Source organism: Haliaeetus albicilla, chromosome 21, assembly GCF_947461875.1.
Source record: "Haliaeetus albicilla chromosome 21, bHalAlb1.1, whole genome shotgun sequence".
Classification (NCBI taxonomy): domain Eukaryota; kingdom Metazoa; phylum Chordata; class Aves; order Accipitriformes; family Accipitridae; genus Haliaeetus; species Haliaeetus albicilla.
Window position 1 is genome coordinate 19,336,801 of NC_091503.1, and position 24,385 is coordinate 19,361,185.

Below are 24,385 nucleotides of genomic sequence, written 5' to 3' on the forward strand. Positions count from 1 at the left end.
CCGTTGTTTTACAAGCTCATTAAGGTGGCCGGGATGGCGATGGCAGCAGTCCTGGCCCCCCTCCGTGGGTACTCATTAGATGGGTTCCTTGTGTTGACATAAGCATTGTGCAGTTGTGCTCTGAGCCAGGTCTGGGAAAGGAGCCAAGTCAAAAATAATCCCTAAAAAAAAAAAAAAAAAAGTATGTTTTCAGCAGGATCTGTTCCCGGATCTAGCTCACCATCGCTCTTGCACCGGCCTGGAAAGTGTGAGGGTTTGTACTGGTGCAGGGGGAGGTGAGGATGAGCAGCCGGGGCGAGGTGGTCAGGGTGCTGCTGCTGGCGGCAGGGACCCTGCCTGCTCGTGTGGCGTTGGCCCAAGGAAATGGGGCTCTCCTGACCATGCTGCCTGTCTTTCCTTGAGTCTGTCGGCCCAGCTGCACTTCAGTAACCTCCGAAGCTGTGAGGTGGTTTTGGCCAAATTTGCCTGAAAGGCAGGGTTTGAAGGTGTGAAGACCCTCTGAGCTCAGCAATACATGGTGGCTGGTAGGCAGACCCAAATCAACTCTCCTCAGCGATAAAAAAAAGTTGTTAGCAAGGGCTCAACCGCTGACCTTGTGAGGCCTCCTCTTGAGGCACCGTCCTGCTGTCCCAGTTTGGGTTGAATTGTGCTCATTTGGGGGGGGGGGGGGTAGGGGCAGGAACAGGTCACCTCCTGGGTCCTGACTGTGGTGAGGGACTGCACGTCCATTTGTGGGGTGGGGAGGTTTTTTGTATTGTTTGTATGTTGGGTTTTTTTAATTCCCTCTAGGGATCAAAATTTGTGGAAGCTGGGAAAGTTGGGAGGAGAGACTCCCTTCAGTTTTTATTTGGGTGGCCAACTATTTAACCCTGAAGTCAAACAGGTCTTTCTAGCCCCACCTCTACATAGCTTCCCTTGAACACCCGGTGACATCTTCGTGTCTTGTTGGGTCCAGCTTCCATCTCCACGGGACTGTGCTGCTCTTTGGCCCCTGTGCCTGGGTTTCACCTGCCCAGCCTGCCCCGCTGCACGGGCAGCCCTGCTCTGCACCACTGCCGAGGAACTAATATGAAGACACACATTGTGGTTTCCTGCTGTTTTGCTTTGTAACTAGTTCACTGGTAAATATAGCTTGTGTGTGGTTATAAATTCATTCTCTCATTACGGGTGGTTGTTGTGCAATAATTATGTAGAAATTATGACTGAGGATTGTTGTGGATGGAGTTTTTTTTTTGTTTTGTTTCTTTATGTATTTTTGTGCTTGACGTGCCCTGCGGTGGGAAGGGTAGGCTTTGGTATCTGCCCTAACTGAGAACAGGGCCACAAGCAGGTGTCGGGATTCGGTGTGGGAACAGGCACGGTCTCACAGGCTGCTGGCTTTTATGTGGCTTGCTTTGCATGGCTACACGGGCGCTGCAAGGCAAATCGGGGCCTGTGCTATTCAGACACCTTCTTATTCTTGCTTTACTCTGTGGGCAGGCACGCTGTCTCTCCCTGCAGATTTGGTGCTGTACGCGTGTTTATTCTGAAATAAACCCCTCCCGTCTCTTCGGAGGTGTCGTGGTACGCTTCCTGAAGCCATTGTATCTCTGGCTGCTTCCGCTCCTGCTCTCCGGGCAGGGTCCTCCGGGTCCTGCTGCCTGGACGAGGCAGAAGTGCCCAGGTCCTGCTCCCTGGAGGTCTTCCCTTCACATGGGATCCCTCTTGCCATCCCTCCCTCTGTTTGGATGTGGAATTAAAATAAGGGCGGGCTTCTTGTTGTCCCCCCCCCCCCCCGCCCCCATTCCTTTATTTTAAATTCCAGTCGAGCAGATCCAGAACAACACTGCTTGTCCCTGCTGAGTTCTCATTTTCCACCCATCCCTCCTTTAATTTTACATTATCCCCTGCACTGTGTTTGCAGGCCATATGTGTCCTTTGAACTCCGAAGAAGCTGTGCCAAAAGGAAGCCTTCCGCTCCTCCCCTCCTCCCATCGTGGAGCCGCTCTTAGGTAATTGCAATTAGTGTACAACTTCTAGCAAACGCAGAAGTGAAGTTTGTGGGTGAGTGTCTGCAAATTTCCTGAGAGCTTCAGAAATGCTTGTGCTTGGTCTTTGCTTTTGCTCTTTAAACCTGCAGCAGTTCCTCGAGTCCGAAACAGCCGCTCCTGCTCTGGGAGGTGTTCGTATCCCGAATTTGCCTACCGCACCCCTGGCGAGGTGTGGGGACGGCTGGAGTGGCTGGCAGGGCTCCACGGCTCTGGCAGGGCTTCTGCGCCGAGGATGGTGGAGCTGCCCGTCGCTGCGTTACAGCACTGGGCAGAAGCAAGACGGGGGAACAAGCGGCTTCCCGAGCACGCTGTAGTAGGATGAACCCTTTAGCTGTCTTCCCAGGGAGAGGGGGCACAGGCTGACAAGAGTGGGAAAGGTGAATCTCGTCCTGTTAAACGAAAAGTGGGGGAATTGCTTCTCGTCATTCACAAGCGGCAGAGAAGAGGGGTGTGCTGCTGCGCAGGGAGCTAGCGTCAGCTGCCTGCTCGGCCGGAGGGATCGCTCTCATCTTGGGCTTCAGTTTTCAAGAGGGGTGTCCTCCGTGGAAAAGGGTGACAGGTGCCTTTTGGGTCCCTTCCCCTTCAGCCTCAGAGAAGTGTCTTGTGCATTAAACCAGGTTTCTGACCTCATTCCTCAAAGGAGTTTTAAATGGGGAGAAATAGGAGTATTAATTAGCGCCTCATTAAGTACTTGTAGTCAAGTATGATAATTTTCTGGAAAGGATAATGTATTAGATGAATAAAAATACTCTCCATTAAAAAATGAATACAAAGTCATTTTAAACCACAAAGATTATTGTACGTTTCTGAAAAATTAATGTGATTAAAGCAAAATATATTTAATAAATTAAAAAGACCCTGTTAGGCTGTTTAACTTGTTGATCTCCAATTAGTTATTCTCAAATCTAGTGCTTCAGGACTTCAACCTTACCTGCAGGGACAGGAAATAATTTTCCCCTCACTTCATTTTTTTGGCTTGTAATTACTAGGTTTGAGTTGTGGGTGTGGTGGTTTTCCTTCTTTTTTCCTGGTTTTTTTTTTCTTTTTTTCTTTTCTGGTGTCTTTCTCAGAGATTGGCCACAATGAAAGCTGAGACTCTAGACAGGGTAGAGTGGTGATCAGAGCTGATACGGAGATTTCTTTGATAAGTTTGATTAATGTGACCTACCCATGTGCTGATTTCTAGATTTGGAGCCGAGAAGGCATTTTCAAGGGTATTTCCTCCTGTCCCTTTTGTCTGTGACGTGGCATAGGTCGTGTCTGCTAGGTTCACATAGGCTTCCTTCGGTTACTTCATATGACTTCACACAAGTTAAATTAATTTTTTCCACACATAGTTTGCCCCCTTTGATTAGTTTTGGATTAGCATTTCCTTAACTCTCCACTGAGCTGCTTCACATTCAACTACTTAATGAGAATTGCTCTGTATGTTGTGGAAGGCAATAAAGTAAATGGTTGGAGCTGGAGACATAACCCAGATCTGTGGGTTTGCCATAGTCACTGCTGAAGTTCATGTGTTTATTTAGGGAAATAAGTCTGCAGTACAGATTCAAGAGAATGCTAACAGTCAGTTCTCAAGGTTTATTAGTTTACTATTTTTTATGGTTTAGGTACTTGAGATCCATATGACCTTTTGAAAATACTATTAAAAGTTGTCCAGCAGGTTAAAATATACTATCTGGGAGTTTGGGTACCATACCATGCTCTCTTAGGTGCCTTCTGAACTCTCAGGCTATTTGATGATGATGACTGCCAGGTTTTTTTCATCACAAGGCACATCTTTAAGTATTCTTCATGTCTGAGCAGACAGCCTTTGTATCTGATTCTCCACCCTTGTATTTTCCTTTCAGCTTTGCTGCTCTTGTCCTACTGCAGCTTTGCCAAGCTTAGGCAATTGGGGTGATAGGTGCTGCTTTCTGGCGATAGCAGCTTCGATTTCTGTTGTATCTAAAGGTGTTTTTCTCAGCAGAGCCATTACAGACACTGTACCCCGATCAGCCATCTCGTTCAGGCAGCGTATGTGTGAGGAAGATATTTTCCTTGTCTTTGGGACACTTGCAGAGCTTGTGATGGCTGGATAATTGCCTATTGAAGGTTTTGAGGCATCTGTCCTTTTGTTTGTGAAGATGGTAGTTTCCAGGGCTTCTTGGTGGTGTATGAAAATAGCTACAGTAAATAGCTCCAGAGTTCAAGGAGCCTGTCATCTGTGTGGAGCGGTGCTTGTGGACATTTATGTGAGCTCTGTTATTATACAAAGTGCCTCCCAAGATGAATGGTCTGTGCTGCCATAATGTTCCAATGTATGATTAATAGTCTTTTCTGGTCTTAAATGAGACCAAATCTATCTGTTGACTTACCTTGAAAATCCTCTTAGTGCAAATGATCTCATTTTCAAAACCACCTTCTAAGGTTACAACTCTAATGTAAGCACCCAACTGGCTGCGGTTGTGCCTGCACCACGGCTGCCATAATGACACCCCGGGTGTAGCCATGTAGATGTGCCTGTGCAAAATCCATTTTGCACAGCTCCCAGTGTGTCAGTTACCTTCCCTTGTTGTTTGTGTATGTTTTTCCCACCTCTCGCAGAGGACACAATCAGGCTATTCTCTTTTGCTTTTTTTAAATTGTGATATTGCAGCCATAAATCTGTAAAAATTGCAAGGGCATGACAGAGTAGATCTGACCAATGGTGCTGTTAACTTTTTCTTAGTATTTCCCTGGAATTCTAGCTGACATCATCCCTTAATACAAATAGGTTATTTGCAAGGAGCTCTGTTGAAGCTAGCAAATTAGTGTGGCAATGTGTGAGACTAACTGTACCGGAGAATAAAGAGCGGTGCAGCATTTATGATGATAAAATAATTTCAGGTCATGTCTTTTTTTTCTTTGTGTAGTTTTGCTTTTATTACTGGCGCTAAAATGGCTCTTGCAGCGCAAGTGAGAAAACCAGACTGAACCTACTGTTTTTCTGTTGGGCTCCCAGCTGGAAACCCCTCCCTCGATTTTTCCATTGATAAAAGTGTCACAAAGGGAATCTAGAGCAGAGGAATAAGCGGAAATAGAACAATACGAAGTCTTGGACTTGAATCACAAAAAGAGTTAACTAATGTAGATACAGTACTGGACGAGCTGCTGCTCCTTTCATGACCAGGTTCATTTAACTGTGGTCTTAGCATTCATGGCTGCCCTCAAAGCCACGTAACAAATCAGCTAGCTATTGTCTTTTTTACTGCGGAGCCTCTGTAAAAGGATATTGCAGAGCATTTTCTTCTCTCCTTTTCTACGGACCGCTTTATTTGACCTTCAAGAATTCAGAGTCGCAACAGGGGCCAAAAAACCTCACATACAGGAATGTTTTTAGTGTTAATTTATAAAATAGATCTTTCACTAATAAAATAAAGGTGTGACATTTATAGAGCTCTGATGAGGAACACAGCAGCAGAAAAGGCCCAGGTCTCCTACTGTTCAAATTAAGGGCAGCTGATTTCAATGAGAGAAGATGCAGGCTTGTTAGGTGCGGAGGTTAACACATGCAATCAGGTGTTCCCGTGATGCTTGAAAAACTTCCCAGGAATATTTTGAGAAGCAACTCCATAGAGGACTTGTCTCAGTTAAGTTACTGAGAGTACGTAGTGCTTCTTTGGAGTGTTTGGAGGAGGAAGATTACTTGGGCTTAGTTCCATTGTGTGGTAAGTTTGTACTTTTTGTATTACTTTCTTAGCATTGTATCACTAAAACAATGGCTTCTCTCTTGCTGCTGTGTTTGACCTCTGTGTCAAAGAGTGGAAGAGCTGACTGATCTTTGTCATAGTGTCTGTGCGGTCACCTCCCCACCACGCGGTGTAGGTGTCTGCACGTGACAGTGGTGAGGAAGGGGCTTGGAAGCACCCGTGGACGACAACTGGTGCATCTCTTCTCATTCTGGGTGCTGCAGGGAGTGCAATGGTCTCTGACCCAGAAAGCTTGATCCTGAGTGAGGCAGCGATCTGCTTTCTGTAGCTGTAGTGGGAACAGCAGGTGCTCAGCACCCCAGGTCAGCGTGCAGCACCCTGCTTGTTGCAGACCTTTCAGATCTCTTGAGCTTTACTGTGAAGCACTGTGGTTGTCCTCTTGGCATACCTTCCCACATGAAAGAGTAAGTGCTGCTGTTCTTTCCCCCCCCACTCGCCTCCTCTCTTTTTTCCCCTCTTTCCCTTTTCCTGTCTTAAATTTGCCAAAATGCCATAGAGCTGCACACGGAAGTCTGTTTCCTTGTTCTGATGGTTTATTGTGATGGGGTAACAAGAACACACACAACTACTGGAAGCATGGGATGACGGTATAGTAGGAATCTATTACGTAAAGAGCAGGTAGGTGTGATATGGTTGGCCTGTCCATATGTTATGGCACGAGTATAAAGGAAAATATGCAAAATAGTAAACGATCAGGAAGGAAGACTGGAAGTAGTGTTTGGATTTAATGGACATTTCTGATCTCTTAATCTGACCCTATAAATCAGAGCTGTTGTAATTCATGCTGGTTTTTCTCATTAAATTTTTTTCGGGCCATCCTTTCTTTAAGTAAAAAAAGGAAATGCAAGAGGCAAAAATAATTCTAGCTGAAAAACAACGAGCAAGACTAGATCATGGTGTGCTACCATAATAATGCTATTAAAAAGTTGCTTTACAGTGAGATAGACTGAAACCCAGGAGGAGTAACTGATTGCATTAAATTATATAATTGTCTAGCATTTTGACTCTGCAGGAGTTTTTTATTCTTGTCAGTATAGGGAGATAAGAGTTGGTAAAGTCGGATTTCTTATTCCCATTGCTCTGCCCAGCATGCTGTTTCCATACAGAGGGATGGATTCTTCATGCCTGTGCCTTATTCGTCATAATGAAAATACATGAGAGGCAAAACGTGCCCTTGCCTAAGATATGTGCTCTGTGTATGAGTAAATACGACAATATAGGCCATTTATTTTGATCACTATTTTGTGTAAAATGCAGTAACTGCATGCAAATACCATATACAGCAGAGGAAAATGCTAAAAGCCAATTCTTACTAGATACTAAATGGGATACTAGTTGGTGAATGGTTAAAAATAAAGCTACCCTACATTGTCCTTAAGAGACTCAGATTTGGAAAAGGCATGTTATCTGTAATAGTGGGCAGAGCATCCACTGAATCAGAGTGTTTTGGTTTAAGAAAGGGCTGCCAGATATCGAAGGGAGGGGAAGCAGTATTGCTTTTTAGTGCTCATGGTGCCAAAGATGCAGAATAAGGAAAGGGGTAACATTCTGAAGGTGGTTTTTTTCTGTTACATAAAAAATTAGACGTTAATCAGAAACTATAGCAGTTTAGTTGAGTGTTATGCTTTGGACAATTGTAACGCTAATAGGCTGGAAGCAGTATAACCAGTAGCTACAATTATAGCTGCAGTTACTAAGAGAAATCCATGTTCTGTTATTTGAATGCAGCATTCACTGTCTGCCTGAAAGGCAGCAGTATCTTAAAGAGGCAGAGGAGGAAAGTTGTCCTCTTTTTTTATTTTATTGTCCACCTGCTTTTTTTGAGAGAACTTGTGTGTGTGATTCATCCAAGAGATCAAATCCAGTCTTTCCCTTGCACCCAAAGCAGTTAAAAGAGTTTAAAAAAGAGATTAAATATTCATTAAAAAAAGGTGTATATATATAAAAAATTAAAGTATCAGTATAAGAGCAGATTGGAACTGTTGAGTTTGTATTCCTTGTAGCCCACCAAAACTTAAGGATCATGCACAAATTATTTGAAGGGTAATTTCCCTTACATTTGTCATCAGGTTTCTTAGTATGGTAAGACATTATTTGCTTCCTTTTAGTGATGTGTCAACAAACAGATTTCTTTTCCTTGTACATGTGATTGAATTTTATTCATTACAGAGATTACAAGAGTTGAACAGTTGTACATTTAAAGTACTGGGATTTAAGCTGTTTATAAAGAATGTGTTTATGCTTTGGACAGAGATCACTTGGTGCTGGTGTTAGTCAAATTAGGGCTGAAGTCATGGAAATCTTGACTTTTCGCTCCCTTTGTGAATCCTGGCAGTTTAGCATGTATGGCAGGCACCTCACTTATTGCAGTTTCCAAATGTAAACAGATGGTGTGGTCAGGAACGCCAGGACATAAAGAGATATTATTAATACTCGTTTTGTCTCCTGTATCTTATAAATGAAAGGGGGAGGTGTATGGCTGGTATAAATTGGCATATTCCCATCAAGTAAAGTTATGCCAACAGAGGCAGAATGGGAATTTGTCCTCCTGGCCACTATTTTTAAAGAAAATGCTGGAAACTGCTTGTGTAGTTGTCTCTGTATGTGTGTTTCTTCTTTTCTCGTATACTGTCTCTGTGGCAAAAGGTGTTCTCTAGTCATCCTTTTTTTTCCAGGTGACCAAACACACTTTGCCAGCAGGTCTCACCTTCTTCCCCTTCTCTAAACTCCTCTTATTTCCATTTTTCCCATTTTCCAATTATGAATACAAAAGTAACTTTTCTCATTCCTACATTTCCAGTTACAGTGGCAGGATACGATGTCTTTACTCCTCTCCTTTCCTGCCCTTCCATACCCATCCCTCTGGAATCACACATCCCGAAGAACTGCTTGAACTCAAGTTCAAGTTATGTCTTCATCCACATGATGCTAAAAGGCCAGCAAAATAGTACAGGTCTGTGAGTTGAAAAGCGTTAGTTACATTTCTATAGTGCAGAGTGGGGGAAGAAGTTTGTGCAGATTGTGTGAGGGTTTGCTGTGTGACTAGATAGATGCTTTGCAAATCCTGCTATGCAGGCTCACAGCATATTTTTCTCTGGACTTGCCAGTGGGTAACGTTGCACCAAATTGGATGAGCCATTCCCATTCAAAATGTTAAATTTCTGTTGCTTAAGTTCCAATGAGGATGTAGTATGATAGTAAAATTGTTCTGTAAAGGGTCATATGCTGTTTTACTGTCAGTTTGTGAGACTCAGACAGAAGGAAATGATCAAAAACACTCAATGCTCATTATTTATTAATTGAGTTCTGGCAAAGCCTTTCTACATTCTGGCTTTTTGTTTGTTTCTTTGTTTACAAACAAAACCAGAAAAGCACAGTTCACAAAAAAATGAAAAGGGAAATTTGTTAACAAAGATTTCTGACAAAGAGGAAATGGCATGTGGAGGTGCCTTGGAGTACAGGGAGGGCAACTTGGCATTGCAGTGTCACCCTCTCTGAGTGTTGCTCCTGAAAGAGAAGAATACTCTAGAGAACAGCAGACCAAGACAAGAAACAAGTGTTTCTTTGCTTGTCTGTATCTCTTCCTTGTTTCTGTACATATTCAGGGAAAGAACAGTACAGTGAAATAACTGTATCTTTCTTTAACTGTGGTTTCTTGACTTCAAAAGTACCAAAGCTGCTTAGAGCTCAGTCTTTTGTTCTGCAGTGAACCCTGTGAGAACAGACCCTTTCACAGATGCCATGGTCTGTATGGAGCTGTGTCAAAGCCTGAGGTATCAAGTTTACAGTAATGAAAGGTATGAAGACTTTAGCTGCTGATTCCCCCCCCCGCCCCACCCCGGGATTTAAAATTAACCAAATATAGGTGATTTTTCACAGGAATAGCTAAAAACACATCTCTGATCAGAGTAACCCGTTTGCCAAATTTTCAGGCTTGCTCCACAGCCTGAAGCCATTTTTGTATCTCAATAAATTAGTAACAACAACAGCAGCAGAAGTAAATTTAACACAGTCAAAGCTACATATTTATTTGCCTACTCTGTTTCTTCAAAATGGCTGAAATTTTTTTTGCTGAAACTTTACCGCAAAAGATCAGTCTGAGGCAGATGTTGGCATGGAAGATTTTAATTAAAATATTTGCCAGAGTTGTAAAAAGCTACAACCAAGGCTTTTGAAGAAGAGGGTTGAATAGTCTGAAGTGTCATGGTTGCTATGAGAATTACTGTTTTTGGGCTGCTGGTCTGAAGGTGTTGTCTTCAGGTGGAAGCAGCTGCAGCACTTAGATACCCTGTCCTTGAGATACACGTTTCTCTGCATTTCACTTTCCTCTGCTGCAGTTCTGTGGAGTGGTAGAAAAAATTGGTCCAGGAGCTCATTCTTTTCAGATCACTTTAGATCCGCATTGTTTCAGCTCTCCTTTCCTTCTCTGCTTCTTTGACTAAAGAAATGTTTCTTTCCTCCCTTTGGATTAGAGGTGGAACTTAAAAGGGTAAAATACACAGCAAGGCCTGTTGGACTGCATCATGCTCTGGCCCTCTCCTCATCAGTTGAGCCCCAGGGGTTCTTCAGCATCATCCTTCCTCAAAAAACAAGAAGCCATTGGCAGCTGCTGAAGCTCCTGCTGCTTTGCTCTGCTTTTACCCCATCAATGCTTTTTGGACAATTGTGGAAGTAGCCATACCCCAATGGGGATTGGTTTGCAGTTCTCTTGCCTGGCTAAATGGCTGCAGTGACTTTTCTTGGACCATGTCAAAACCAGTGAGCCTCCTGCTTTTCAGGTTGTGAGTCAAGGTACTGTCTCTGGCAAAACTGATGTGCTCAGCTCTCATCGCTGGGTTTCCATGGGGAGTGAGGTCCAGCATGGGGATGGGGCAGGAACAGCAGGACATCCCAGACGGGCCTCGTAGTTGGGGCATCCAGGACCTGGGAGGTGTCAGGAGTTGTGCCATGTCTGCATACCGCCTTGTTGATTTTGGCAGCATAACCAGTTAGGATACAGAAAAATGTTGGCTCATCTGGGACTCCTGAAGAGAAAAAGCAGGGCTTCAGTTTCAGGCTCTGGCTTACTGTGTTACTGGGAAGTTGGTCAGGGCAGGATTATCGAAAGCACTTGCAGACATGCAAGGTCCCAGCTTTCCCTGGCTGTGAGCTGGCTACCTGAAGCAGTGCTGAAAATCCCCCTCGCCATTGCTCTATGCTCAATCTTCTCCAGTTGAAGCTGGAAGTAATATTTGCATACCTCACTGGCTGTTCAGGCTAAATTAATATTTGTAGAGCACACTGTGTTCCCCATATTGAAAGTACTACATGGATGTCGCTGTTTCTAGGCAGTTACATCCTATTCTTGAATGTTGTAAATGTACTTAACCAGGACAGGCAAGACTCATTGCATTTGTTTAGAAAAACAAATTGTCAGCCCCTTGGTATATGTGTGAATGCATTTCTTTACATAGGTGTTTTGTTTATAGTAAAGTAGAAACTCTCTTCTTTTGAAAGAGTCCTGTTTCAAAGGTTGATTTTTGTGTTCGTTTGTCATTTGTTACTCTGGCTGCCACTGCATTGCATACTGGGGGGGGAGTATATGTAGTTTTTTCAGGGTCTTTCCCTGCTTATAGAAGCCTTCCAGTGCATGCATAAATCCTCTAGCAATGTTTTTTCTTAAGCTGAGAACATAAATAGAGTAGATAATTGTCTGGTAAAGCTGATTGGTATTCCTTAAGTCTTGATCTCATCCCTTGCTTATTCACACATCATCTGCACATAAGATATTTCTGCTGTCTTCTGAACTCTGTTTCACACAGTCCAGTGAGATGTTAAAAAATAATAATTTTATAAATCTTTGCAAAACCAAATTAGAGCATTAAATGAAATCCGGGAAAAAAATCTGAAAAAATAATTAATTCAAGCTATTAAACGTTCTTCTGCTCTTAGATTGTCAAAATTCTCCTGAAGCACATGAAAGAGGGTGATTTCTCCAAAGGTCCTGCTCACAGAGCATCTGCTGGACATGACAGCATCAGGAAAAATAGAACCAGCCATGGCATCAGTGCCGTTGCATGGTTAGCATCACAACCTGCAAGAGCAGAGCAGCATGGTCTCCTGCAGGAAAACCTGGGCTTGTAGCTCTTAATGGCCAGGATTCTGCTTGTCATGTCACACTGCAGTAAGTCCTGAGCAGCTCCATTGAAACGGAGGGAATTACTCCAGATTTATGCCAGTTTCGATGAAAAGAGGCTTTCTGCTGAATGGATCCGGGCAGCCACTCGCCAGGTGGAAGTGAAAGAAGTGACTCAGCGTTCGGCAATTGTTGCTGATCGCTGGCTTTTGCCAAGTGCGGAGTCACATATTCCCTTTCTTCTTCTTCTTCCTATTTTTCTTTCTTCTTCTTCTCCCTGCCTTCCTCCTTTTTTCCCTGGGTGAGTGGCTGCTTTGTGCACCCTGCAGAAAAAAAGTACTTAATTTCTCATGGAAGAAGGGATGCAGGGGGGGACAGACCAGCCTGTGTGCTTGTTGTGAGCAAGGAGCTTGCAGAGGGGCAGACCACCCTTGCTAGGAGCAATCGGCCCTTCGTTTCAGAGCGTGCAATACTGACTGCTTTTTCTTACCCCCGGAAGATGAACGTTTATAAGAGGGAGTTAGCTGCGTAGCTGGCCTCGTATTTCTGTCTGTGTGGTAATAACCCGGCTAATGCCAGTGATGGCAGCTTCTCCCGTGGGTGCACACAAGGGAGCAAAGCGTGCAGTGGAGCAGAGTGAGGTGCAGTCAGGTGCCGCCTGGGCAGCCTCTTGCTGCCCCCCATCCACTGCTGCCCTGCTCTGCCTCCCCAGCAAGCTCACCTTCTCTGAGCCAGCAGCAGTGTCCATTATCTTCACCTGAAAAAAGGCAAAGGAAGGGGGAGAGAAACCCCATAGCTAGGTTCTATGACCATGTGCTGGTTGAGTAAATATTGGGGTTTATTTTGGACTACCCGACAAGGGGACTCCAAGTTTAGAAATGGTGTTAAATTATTGCAATGAAAAACGGGATTTAAAAACTCTAAATGGGGAAGACAATAGCTTACTGTAGATCTTGGAAAAACATGGGCTGATGAACTGAAGCTCCCTGAATGTTTCAGCCCATCTGTCTTGTTAGTTTCTGTGTCTTAATCACAGATTTCATGAAGTGTCTAATTTTCTTTTTTTAGCTTTCTGTCTTCCTCTTGTGCAAAAGTTAAAGCAGGGAAATCATCTGAGCTGGATTTACTTTTGCATCCGAGAGAAAAGCAGTCTATAAAAAGAAGTGAGTGGTGTGTGTGCTGGGAAACCAAATTTGTCTGCTTTGGGTTTGGGGGGCAAGATTTTCCCACCCTCACTTCTGCTGCTGTGGTGGTTATCGGGACAGCTGGGGAGTGCAAGTATAGGCACATACCCGGTAGCTGACAGTGTTTTTAATTGTCTGGCTCTGGTCCGTGGTTGTCTAAACAACATGGACTGAAATGCAGGCTCTGATGAAGTCACCAGCAAAATTCCCTTGCTGTCCCTTCCGCTGCTGCCACTGTTCCTGGCAGCTGTCAAGATGTACTGGCAAGTCCCTGCTCCCTCTTGCACCTTGGGAAGTCTGCAGCGGCTCTTCCAAACCAGAGAATTACTTCCTATTCATATCTGTGGGGGAAAAAGCACAAACCAACCAACAGAAATGTACCCCCAAAAGTCAGAGCATTTTAATGACCCCTCAGGAGGGTTGTGCGTCTCCAGGTTCTTCCTGGGTGAATCCATCATGCGGAACCTACTCAGTTTTTAGCAACAGTGGAAATTTTTGCCAACCCCCCAGCACAGATAAGGCCATGTATATTTGCAGTGTGTACTATGCAGAAGACGCTGATTGACATTAATTAGGAGTGGGTGGTGTGAAAGTGTAAAAATAAAATTCCTTTCTGTCAGGTTTACTATTAGAAGTGAAGTACACGGTGTGACACTGAGTGTGCGTGAGCATGCACATGTGCATGTGAGTGTGTGTGGAGTGGAGGGTGTCTATTCAGCATTTAGAACAATAGTGGGAGTGAAGCATTACAGGTTTAACTGTCTATAAAAGTCTGGGATTGCAGCCCTTTTCTTGTGAGCTGCTCAGTGAAATGTGCTTCAAAATTGTTTCTTTTCAGTTCTGAGTTCAAAACGCTGTGCTAAAAAACACAGTGCTGCAGACTGCAACTTGTGTCAGTTTAACTGCCTCTGCCTGCTTTGTGCTGTTACGGGCACTGTGTTCAGAAGTGATGGAGGGACGATGTTTTTGGTAGATTTTAGCAGGAGCAGCATTTTGAACTTAAATAGATCCATTTAGCAAGCTGGTATTGCTCCAGTTGATTATGTTTATTAATTCCTTCTCTGTGTGTATACTGAGAATAAGAAGCAATAAATGAATTCCACTGTGTTAATGGTTTGTAAGTGTGTTGTCATATGTGGCTGCCCTTCTCTTGTGAAATAAATGGACAATCATCTGTGCCAATTTAAAAACATATCCTTTGGATCTTAACTGCATTGTGGTATCTGAGACCCAGGACTATTGCCTATGAAATTTCCTCAGTATGTGTTTTGTGTGGGTGATGCTGCCAGAGGGTTATCTGTGGAGCTTTTAACAGCTGTCTGTCTGTCTGCTCTACATGACTATTCGTATTTGTCCTTTATACAAGAAAGTTCAAAACATGGAGACCTTCTAAGCCTAATTCACCGGTCACTGAACTGAGTGACACTGACTGAAGACCTCTTCCCCAGTGGCTGAGGCTTTTCCATGCCAGACTGCAAGTCTCTTTGGTCTTCATTGATTATAGCTGAAGGACAAATCTTTCTGTAACACCTCTGAAGTTATGTGTGTTACCCTAATTTGTGCTTATTTAAGTGAGCTCTGAATCCTGACCTCCTGTATTGGACCCCTTTTTATTATTGCCCAGCGATTTGATGGAAGTGAGTTGTTAGTCTCTTCATTTCCTAGCAGAATCTCTCTCTGTTGACAAACTGAGCATTTGCTGGGGGAGAGGGTGGGAGTGACACCTCAGCTCTCCTCTACAAGCCTGCAAGGTGCTGGTAGTACCTGCTACGGGCACCATGAGCTGTGGCTGCTTGTGCTGTGCCTGTGAAAGAGATACCGAGCTGTTACTTAAGCCTTCTGGTTATGTATCATTTTCTAGTACATTATTTAAAGTAGATTTAATGTATTGGATATTAAGGGATTCTCCTCCTAGAAGCTGACACAGTGGTTTGCACTGGACTCACTGGCATTGGTGGTGTTGCTTTAGCATCATAATATGTCAGAACTGGCTCAAAAAAACCCCAAACCCAACCCCCCCCAAAACCCCTGTGTTGCTGATGCTGATCCTTTCCCTTACAGGCTGATATTTTGAGTGATACGTCACGTGTTGCTGAGAAGGAGCACGTGGCTTCAGCTACGAGAGGTTGCTGACCATGGGAATGTGGAGCTAAGGGTAGTGCTGGCAGCTATTTTCCAGCCAGCTTTGGCATCAAGTGTACAGAGTGCATATGATAAAGCACTTCACATACTGCATCACAGAGACAGGAATTCAGAGGTTTCTCCAAATGTGTACCAAAGACCCCTCTTAATTAACCTAACTGCACATCATTTGTATAGGGGTATGAAGGCTTGTAGACAAGATGCTCGCTACGCTGTCCCTGGGTGAGCCATTGGCATGCCTGGTTTGGGACAGCTTGATTAATGTGGATGGGGAAAAATGTTTAAATTAACTGCAAAAGCATAAAAAACAATTCACAGGTATGCAAACACAGAGGTTTCCCCTGCATGGGGCCAAGATGCTGTAGTACAGTTAAGGAAACCACAAGGAGGTTGATTTCTGGGTTTTGGTTTTGGTTTATTTGTTAGTGTAATAGTTTGCTTGTGCTTGAAAGGGTTAAGCAGAGCTAAGTTCATGGTTGAAGCTGCAGTGGTGTACACAGAATGCATGGCATATCTGGTGTCAAAGAAGTTGCTTGTAATCACATGTATAGACAAAAATATACTGAGTTTTAAGGAGTGTTTTTTTTTCCCTGGCTATAATTGCGATGTTACTACCAGTTAGTCACAATTGAGTTTCATGACTGTTTTCTTGCTGTAAACCTCAGTTCAGTGAATTGAGCAAAGATACGTGAACTGTGAAGAAAAGACAAAAAAAAGGGGGGGGGGGTAGGGCAGAAAGACCATGTTTGAAGTCATCCTCAGACTGTTTTTGTATTTAAGGCCCAGTCAAGTAGTGTTCTTGGGAGAGTCATTCAGGACTTAAAGGGTTCAATATGTATTCAGTGTGTTCTAGAATGAGATCTCCAGCGACTGAAAAACCTTGTGGCCTTTGGGACTATAATTACAGATATGTTCCTTCTTGGGGACTATAACCACTGAAGTCAAATCCACCAGTACAGCACAGAGTTTTCCCACCAGTAATATAAAATGTACAAATCGCAGGTCTTGATCTTCATACACATAAAGGCCACTTTACACTCTTGAGGCAAGTAAAAAGATCTTGAACCAGATATAAGTCATCCAATTAATTTAGCCTCCTTGTCCTTTTCACACTGATTAATATATTAGGCTGTCTAACATGAAATACACAAGTAAAATGTGTGTGTGGGGAAACACTGTGTAGATACATATCCTTCAGTGATTGGGTAGCTATTTGTAAGTTTGAATTAATTAGTTGGGCTGACATGTGCAATCCGTTCAGTTTTGTGGGGGCTGGACAGTTTGTGGGTAAGCAGGAGGAATATCCTTTGAGGGATGTGTCACTGTAGGACATTCTCATATGAAAATCTGGGGGGAAGGAAAGTACTGTTAGAAAATCTGCTCATGATCCTCCATGCCATGAATGTCTTTTAAAACCAGAGCCTGTGTTTCATATGGTTCTTTAGTTGTCATCATGTTTTTCAGTTCCCTGTTATAAAACAGAGCATTAAATTATTTTTAACTCAATGTATAGAGACAGGGCTTGAAATAGTTTGTAATCAGCTAGACCGAGTCATGGCTGCATTGGTAGGTGCCTTCCTGTTAGTGTTTACAGAAGAAAATAGTGTTTGCACAGTTCAGATGCTTTTCATGTCAGTGCTGATCACATCTGTTTGCAACCTAAGAAAAGAGAACATCAGATTTCACCTCAAAACTATTTCAACAAAACTTTTTAATAATGATTGATTGTATTTCAGAAACATGGTGGTACTGAAAATGTTACCATAACTATAGCCATAAAGTTAGAACAGAGCTACTATTATTTTTGGAGTGTGTCTAAACCAGTGATTTTTCAAGTGGAAGTGTTGGCAGAATTTCATTGTGTATGTTAAATTCAAAGTTACTCGCTTCCTTCTTCCATCCCCTCCAGTTTCAGTTACCTGTTTGGTGAAGAGCAGAATACAGCAATTCAGGATTCGCTTTCTGGGGACCATCTAGGGAGTCAGCGTGCACATCAGTAGATACCTGAGCATCTCGGGCTTCCCTGTGTCTGTCCCCACGGTGCTCCTGTCAGAGGTGAAGCTGTGGTGCCTCCGCTGCTCAGATGGCCGAATCAAGCCCGGAGGCAGGCTCGTGCCCCAGCCCAAAGGGCGGCATAGCAGTGAGCTGAGTCTGTGTCTCCCAAGTCCCACCCTAGGGCTCTTGGTGCTGGTCATCCCTCCTCCATTCTGGAGTTTAAAGACCTGGGATGGCTTTAAATGTGCTCTTCAGTGCTATTGACTTGCATGAGTGAAACTCATTGCATCCTGAGAAGATGCTGCGGAGTTGCTGACACAACTTGTTCGGGAAGCTTTCTTTGCTGGAGAGTGTTAAAGTGCTGATAATGTTTCCCCTTTGCTGGGGTGGTTTTTTGCTGTGTGCATCAGTGATGCTTTGGTGGGCGTGTTGCTTTTTTCAGACTGGGATTCAGAGCTGTGCTTTTCATTTTTTACTTGCACTTAAATAGTAAACCAATGTTTTGTAACACCAGGGTTTTCAAATCCTGCGATCACTGAAGTTGCCAAATGATTATTTATTGGGAGTAGAGGTTTTTCATTGTATAATCTTTGTGCTAAATTGGAAGGAATAGTGCTTCAGGAATTTTTTTTAATAGAAAAAAATGGTAATAACTTGACATTCCATGGTGCGCATAAATTGTTGAAAGTCAAAAGACCATTTGCTTTGAGGCTGCGCATAATGATCTCATTTGTTATTATGTGGTCTGCACAGGCTACTCTAAAGATGTGTAGGATTTCTTCCTCTCTAATGTTTCTGCATCAGTGTAATAGATCTGAATACTCATAGATATTTAGCCATCTGGTTCTCTTAATTCTGCTGAATTTACCAGAAGAAAAAGTAACGTATTATGCCTTTCTAAATATAGTTCTTTTTCATGATTGAAAATTGAATCACTTATTCTGTGGAAGACTCTGATATTCTGTAGTTTTCCTCTGTTGCAATTTGAATATTCTTAGGAAAAGTAAACCCTTGATTTCTTGGTACAAGTATTATGTTTTTTTTAAAAATTTCTCTTCTTTTGTTGTCATTTTGGGATCCAGATGTTCTCCAACTCCACAAACCAAGTAAGGGTATTAGTAACCTCTTTTACTCTCCAGATTATAGTGAAAATAAAGATCTTAAAATGCCTTAGAAGGAAAGGAAGGCAGTGTAAAAAGAAAGCTAGCCTGCTGGGAGGAATAATTTAAAACAGAAATTTGAGGCACTTCCGTAATAAATCCCAAACCTAATAAAACTCTTTGTGATTGGGGTTTGATCTTGAAATTGGATTTCTAGTTTGGAGCCTTCCACTGGCACGATGTCTTGTAAGAGGGTTCCGTGTGTGTTTCAGGTTTAGTATGAGTGGTTTCAGTTGCCAAATCAGAGTTGCGGGAGGTGTGCTTGAGGCAGTTCAGACCTCGCCACAAAGCTGTATGGCGATTTCACCAAGTGAATATGAATGCAACGATCTCCTCAGTGCCACAAGGAAAAAGAGTAGTACTAGTAACAACAAGAAGAGGGACCAACACTTGATGCGATGACAGTTTCTGTTTGCCAGCCAAGTAAATGTGTCAGGAGGTCACCAAGGAGTATCTATGGCAACTGAGGGATGGAGGATGGCTCTGCTGGGCCAGTGTTGCTTGCTGGGCAGGACCCTGGGCAGTGAACTGTGATATGACCTGATTAGGACTAAGCTACTAACTGAAATTGATAGTATTTATCAGCCACAGCCTTTAAAAATCAGTAGAAAGCAGACACCCCCCCCCCCCCCCCCAACCACTGGAAAGCAGAAAAAAAAGGACGAAGGAGGCTTCTCTGATATCTTTCCCCCCCCCAAAAAAAATTCAGTACACGTTAAAGTGTGGTAAGCCTGATCTCTGGAGAGAGGAAAGATATTTCTCATTTCTGCTAGGAATGTTTTTACTCTGTGTTGTCTTATTTTTTCTTTAAATTTATTTTTTAAAGAAGTCAGGCTTGTCAGAAATCTTACAAACCAACCCCAGATTTGCCATTGGGCCAGCCATAAATTTTGTAAAGTGACATTTCTTGTGTGGTTATTAAAAGAAAAAAAAATGAAAAAGCACCAAGTCTTTCAAACCTTTGATGGAAAAGCCAGCGGCTTAAATATCGTTGAAATCCAGTCTGCGGGGTGGGTTAACTGAATTCCCAGTGTAATGCTATTAAGGCAACCGTCTTAGATAATAAATGGCAATATGTTGTATGACTCACTTGAGGGGTCATTATTTTTGGTTTGCCTGAAAGCCAGTGTTTGCTGGGCTGTAGCGAGGAAGGTGTCAGCCTGTGCCGCGTGTGCAATCTAAGTGGCATAGCAGAAGAGTGAGGGCAAGTTTCCTTGGTGACCACTCTGGATGCAGGTTGGGGAGAAGAGATGAATTGCCAACTGTTTCTTTGGCCTGTAACCCAGAGTATTAAAATCTGCTATGAAAGTACTGTATGTTCCTTTCCCTTCACCACCCTCCATTTTGTACTGCAATGTGGAAGCCCAAAAAGTAGTACTGCAGTGTGGTACTTCAGGGTTCGAAGGGTTATGGCATTACACTATGTTATTGAGGGGATTAATAATCTCCTGGACACATCGTAATTTGCTTTATGTTAATGAACACACACATAAATAACGTGGTAAAAATCTGCACATAAATACCATGGTAAAAATCTGCAATTTTCCTGGGCATCCTTCCTTCTGGGGGCCTGCTGCACTCCTTATAACCCAAAGGTTTGCATCTGAAGCACTTCTTTCTTACTGCTGAGATGGTCTTCCCTAGCGAGACCCCATGGTCTGATCCTTAGTTTGCTCAGAGCCAACCTCAGACCAGCTGCCTTGTGAGTATTGCATGTTCCTCTCAAACCCTCATTTTGATTTTGCATGTTCCTATGTTTTGTCAGGTGCCAGCCAGCGCCGCAGCCCTGCGGGTTGCACATGGAGGAGCCCACGAGCTCAGCAGGGCACTGGCGGCTGCAGGGCCAGCACCTTCAGCTGCAGGGGAGTCGGGGGGGGTATGTCATGTTGCTCTTGAGGTGCTTCCTCTGCATACACATGGAGCAACCCGAATAGACTTCTAGGTCTTCTCTATATCTGTCAAGCAGAACGTTACTACAGCACACTGTCATTCAGTGGGAATAAAGGGAAATAAAAGGCAGAAATGTCTGCAGGATCGCAAAACTGTGGACTCTTTCAAACCCCTACAAAAGTAAATGATTAAACAAGTCTATAGCTGGTTCAGTAGAGATGTGCAGCTTAAGCTGTAAATTTCTGTTCTGAGATAAAATCTGGTTATTGTTTAATGAAATAGAAAGTCAAGGCTTTAAATTGCAAACAATTCAGATGTTTTTATTCCACAAGATTGTGTGTAATTTTTTTGTTTTGTTTTCTGTCTTCTTGTGTCAGTATCTAGAAGTTTACTTTGGTAAGTCCAAGTGACAGAGAACATGGTTTGTTCTGGCACAAGGAGAGCAGCCAGGCAGTGTTTCTCCAGGTTCAGAAAGCCTGGAGGGAGGAAAGAAGTAAGTCAAACTTGCTGCTGCAAAATGTTGCTGGCAAATTACTTCATAAAGCCTTTCCCAAGTGCCCATGAACCCAAAAAGCTTTTCTGTGCGACTGAATTTACTGTGCTAAGGTTGTGTGTGCTGGGACTGTGCATTCTAGCAGAGCTGGGACAGAGTTCTTGTCTGTGATGTAAAATGTCCCTGTTCATACAGTCAAGTCTAACTTGCTTTATAAACCTGTCATGACGTTGTCGTATTATGATATGATACTGTCTGTAGTGGGAGCAGATTCTGAAGCAGAACCTTACTGAAAAAATCTCCCGTCTGGGAGATGATGAGTTTGAAATAATTTCTGACTGATGGTTGAAGGACCATTTGCATCCATACTTTCGATGTCTGTGAAATGTGTTACAATGGTGATTCTTAAAAAACCCAACAAATTCTATTCTTCATAGTACACAAAAACTGCCCTAGAATTTTCCTTGTTATCTGTTTATGGATCCTGTTTTGTTGGCAGTATGGTACAAGCCATAGCTGGCACCCACATCATACGGTGCTAGGCTTTGTGTAAAAATACACCAGAGTAAATGTGGGTAGGTCCGTAGCCTCTGCTGTTGCTCTATTTGTAGCACAGCTCCTTCATCTTTTGTATGTGATTTTTGGACAGATTTTAACAAACCTGGCGTAGGGTCTGAAGTGGCAACCAGCATCGTATCAAAGCACTTAGTGTATTATGAAAGGAACATGCTTATACAGCACGGGTTATGTATAGCTAGCTATTTTGTTTGACCGACATAAGGAAAAGGTATTTGGAAAAGTATTTAAAAAATCTACAGACTTTTACTCCTCTTCAAAATGTAGTATTTAGAAATCTTGCCATGAAAGCATATATTGATAAAAGCAGCTCCCTCCTTGGTTTTAGGGGATACCTGTGACCTGAAAGCCAATATGATTAGTTGCTTTCACTCTTTGTTGATGTTGGAGTACAAAGGACAGTCCATGGGTATGGTCTATTCACCAGGATTTGGTGCAGAGGGTCTACCCTTAGTAATAGGATGAAGTTTTCTAGGGAACACAGATGAACATGTTTGAGCAGATGAGATAGGATGGGTGAAACCCATGCAGTGTCACCAACCCCATCTCCTGCTAAATCAGACAAAAATGTTTTAAGAAGTAACCTGGGTTTTCTCATACCTAAGCATTTGACTTGAAATATTAGGGAAAATAAAAGTGGATTTTCTCCCTCCTAAAAGCAAAAGAGCCATTGGAAATGTTTTTAAACAGGCAAACTACAGATTCAAAAATATCTATAGCTAATTTACTACAAACAAGGCATGCTTATTTCCTCACTCCTTTGCTTCAGAGATACTGTTAACTAGTTTGTTTTCTGAGACCATAACACACACAGACATTAAACAGAGAACAGTAGAAGGTAGAGCACTAATAGCAGTGATGGCAGAAACACCACTTAGCTTCCTAATAAATAAAAACTGTTTTGCTTCCAAATTCTTAAGTTGCTATAGTTATTTAATCTACTTTGCCCAACCTCTCTTTTTAAGACATTTGTTCTGCTCAAAGATGCAAAGAATTTTTGTTTTGCCAGAACACTTTGTTGGTTTAGATAATAACCCTTTTTTTCCATCATTTTTGTTCAACACATGAGATAAAAAAGGTTCAGATTGAGGATTGGCCCTCATTAAATTGGAGTTTCAGGAAGCAGAAAAAGTGAGTGCTAACAGAGTGCCTTCAAATAAATCATGATTAATTGCATGCAGAAATGCTTGGACTTCATCTGAATATGCTTAACAAGCATTTACTGACTACCACCAGTTTCTGCTGTTGGAGAGTAAAACTGAGAGTACATAGCATCAATACCTATTTGAATAAATGCCTGGTCCTGCTTTCGCTGCTAGAAAGCACAAGCAGTAGTTGCTGCAGTGTGCTGTTGGCAGTGAGAAAAAGCTGTCAACAAGAGCAGACTGGATCCTGAAACTGGACGTCTTGTGTGTACAACGCGGGTACAGCTCTTCTTCCCCAGCAACAGTGAGCATCCAAGTCTTTTGAAAGAGGATTCTGCTTTGTTCACCATCATTTCCCTGCTGAGTGCCATTTTCCCTGATCTCTTTAAAAAAAGGCCTTTTCCAGTCCTTTACTCATTGCACCAAAGGCTTTCACAGCGTTATTTAGCCATATTTGAGTTTTTCATTGCCATTGGAGCAGCCTGCATGATACGCCTTTCTGTGCTGTTGAACATATTTGTAGTGCTTCTGTTTGTGCACTGTCATGCTTGGGACTTTGGGGGCCTGGCCATTTTGCAAGGCAAATTCTTTCTTGCTTATGGCTGCCAGTGTGCAATTTGGCTTTCTCCAGGGTCCTTCCCTCCGAAAGTCACTCTTGTCATATCAGCGAGTGGAAGGTGCTCATTTGGGCAGGGGGCCGAATAATAGTGTGAAAAGAGTAATCTTCATGCTCTAAGCTGCTGTCACTGAAGTAATGCAACACACTTGCTGTATCAGCCATCAGTAAAGCTATTACACCACTTTACTGTTCATCATCTTCATCAGTGTGTTCAGCATTTGGCAATGAAAGTTATCTTGGGAGAGGAGATTGCAATTTGTTGAGATGCACTAGTGTGAAACCCTCACTAAAAAAGGCCTGGCTCCCCAGCCTCAATAGAAAATGCGTCCCCAGAGGACAATTCCTCTGGCTTTGGTGTGATACCTACTGTCTTTCTTTAACCAAGGTCTGTGGTTAAGTCAGAAAGGACAGCTGCTTTCTACAGCTTTGTCATACTTCACAACTAAGGAAGGAGAAAAGCTGTCCTCTTAACAGCTCGATGTAGCCAAGATCCAAGAAGCCCCAAATTCCCTGTAATTGTGTTGTTACTGCTAACTTGCAGTCTCATTTGGGGGCATTACGCTTAATCACTCTGTGCCTCTTTCCCTCTTTTTCTTACACTGTGGGGTTTAAATCCTCTCCCGTTATACATGGGAAGGCTTCTTGCAGAAGCCAGCTGGGTGGCATTTTCCATGTTCCATTCTGAGCAGCGCAGCCTGAAGATCTCCTAGTTTTATGCTGATGAAGGTGCCTTCTTTCCAAAATCATGTAATAGCGAGGTGCTGTGAGCCCAATGCTTAGCTGGATGAGAAGGGGTGTCAAACCATCTGTCCTGAAAACTGATTCCAGTTAGCTTCTATAAATTCAATCTGTGCCTTTGATGACATTTTTCATGTCCTGCCTTCTAAAGGAAGTAAAGGCAAAGGTGATGCTTTAAATCGGAGATGAGCTCCATAGATTCCTGTTAGGGGTTTTTTTGAGTTTTTGGTGTTAGTAAAAAAACCCAGGGCCTGTTATTAAAAACAGATTATCAGCAGAGAGAAGGAGCAGCAGGATGGTAACCAGTGTCTGGAAGAGAAATGGAAAAGCCAAGTAACATGGGAAGGAGCTACAGGTTGAGGGTTGAGTTGGGAAGATACAGGAGATGGGAGCTAGAGCATCAGTAAAGTGCATACAGGATAGCTGAAAATGTCAGATAGGAAGTGTGAGAGAGGTGAGAATGGAAAGCAAGTGTATCAGAAGGTGCTGGTAGTGGATTTGAGGAGCAGGAGGCTCCTTAGTTGTATATAATACTTCAGCAGTGTAAAAGGCTGGAGTTTATTCTTG

At 43.0% G+C, this 24,385-nt stretch overlaps 1 protein-coding gene across 16 annotated transcripts in view; it reads left to right on the forward strand.

The window, feature by feature from the left end:
* The window catches only part of ATXN1 (ataxin 1), a 230,637-nt gene that overhangs the window by 75,446 nt on the left and 130,806 nt on the right, over positions 1-24,385 (forward strand). The window contains exon 5 of one of the 16 annotated variants that reach the window (XM_069809145.1): positions 1,904-2,043. The exons of 14 other annotated variants lie outside the window; for them this stretch is intronic. The gene's annotated coding sequence lies outside the window, so the exon portion shown is untranslated. The remainder of the gene's footprint in view (positions 1-1,903; positions 2,044-24,385) is intronic. One more of the 16 variants, XM_069809146.1, reaches the window with a different exon arrangement.